At 42.3% G+C, this 1,730-nt stretch overlaps 1 pseudogene; it reads right to left on the bottom strand.

Annotated features, from left to right (window-relative positions):
* Positions 1-815: 815 nt before the first annotated feature.
* Positions 816-1,497, bottom strand: LOC149131144 (uncharacterized; annotated as a pseudogene).
* Positions 1,498-1,730: the final 233 nt, after the last annotated feature.

The following is a 1,730-nucleotide window of genomic DNA, read 5'->3' as shown; positions in this document are numbered from 1 at the left end:
CCCTTTAACAGTAGCCTTTGTTGTTGCTCTTAACGACGAGTCATTAAGAAGGTCAAGCAAGAAACATGATATGCATACAATTACTCATTCGTATGATAATTGTTTTCTGCTCGTTTCAGTGCTGTTGCTCTAATGCACCACCAAGTTGGACACACTGCTTGCAACATGATGACATTCTCACCACAAAGATTTGTCCATTGTGCTTTTCTTTTTGGTGACTCTTTTACAAGAATGGTGCATTGATGAACAAAGTTCAGTGCATCAGCTACAAAGGTAACCTTAGAACTAATTTCTTGGAGGACAAGGTCCAAAGTGTGGTTTCCAATTCTGCGTCTGGCAGACAACAATCTCCACTGATCTCTATTGGCAGCCTCTCTCTCGATGTTTTTCCATTTTCTGTTTATTACTGCTATGTCGGCTTTGAACAATCTGCGCCATGTTGTTTTGAACTTATGAGGGGTCACAATTCCAAATGCTTTCAAACAATTTCCCCAAGCGGCCAGTTTTCTCGTATCTCCACCGCCACATATATTCGCAGGGATACAAGTCTTTCATCGATGCAATTGACTATCCCCTCCTCCAAAATTTCAGGCTTATGCCTAGAGTTAGGCATTTGAACTTACGAGGGGTCAAAATTACGAACGGTTTCAAACAATTTCTCCAAGCGGTCAGTTTTCTCATATCTCCGCCGTCACATAAATTCACAGAGCTATGAGTCTATCATGGAACGTTGTATACCACACCGTCGCTTGTTAACCGGTTTTAAAGATGCCCAAGTGCTTTCAATTTGTTGCGTGTGCGTGTTATCTACCGAGTTAAAAAACTCGACACTTGTGGTTCACCGTTCTATGTTGAAAGCTGTACCCCTCGATCTCCGGAATATGAGAATACGCCATCCACAGGTCACTAAATATTGTGGTACCTGGGTGGACGGAGTGGCAGATACATTCTTCAAGTGTTTCGTGATTCCAACAAGGAACTGCATATAGAAACACTTGTCTGGTCTCGCAACACTCTCCTCCGAATACCCATTGCTAAGGTAGCAACCTTCCTCAATTATACTTTTCTCCTAGAGAAGACTGTCTCGTCTAGCTCGACAATCTTCCCAGGACCACCTGTTTGAACTGGGTTCATGAGCAAGTCATGTGCGCATACTTCTCGCACAAAACTGTTATAATCAACAGCTGTATTGGGGCTCATCCCCAGTTCGTCTACACAATAATGGACTGTGGTCAGTTCCTTATGATTACAGTCCGCAGAGGAAATGTCCTACCTTCCAGCCATGTCTCCTTTCTGATAGACACTTTCATGCGGCAACCTCTGGCAGTACACCGCCACATAATACGATTACTCGAGGATTTTTTTCTTCATTAAGTGCCCATTTGCACACTTTTTTGTGGACGGTATGATACCCTTCTGTTAGGTACTCCACCACATCCTCTTCCGTTGTTCGTTAGAAGACAGAAATAAAATCTGTCTTTTGTCTTTATAAGCAATAATTAGTAGACCTTCTTTTTGCATCTGTAAAATGTCCCCTCTATTTTTTAATTTTATTTCCATTTTACGGGGTAAACCTTTACGGTTTCCCATACAGTACTGCACATGTGAGTACTTACACGGGCAAGATTTTCTGCCAAAGCCACTGACGAAAAAAAAACCCCGTCGAAATAGAGTTGTCGGTGATGATGGTAAAATGGTTCAGTAAGGGACCACACTACATCATGTCTCAA

The sequence above is a fragment of the Octopus bimaculoides genome, chromosome 25, assembly GCF_046866305.1.
Source record: "Octopus bimaculoides isolate indiv1 chromosome 25, ASM4686630v1, whole genome shotgun sequence".
Taxonomy (NCBI): Eukaryota; Metazoa; Mollusca; class Cephalopoda; order Octopoda; family Octopodidae; genus Octopus; species Octopus bimaculoides.
Note: the sequence above shows the minus strand (reverse complement) of the source record. Positions and strands in the feature narration are given on the sequence as shown.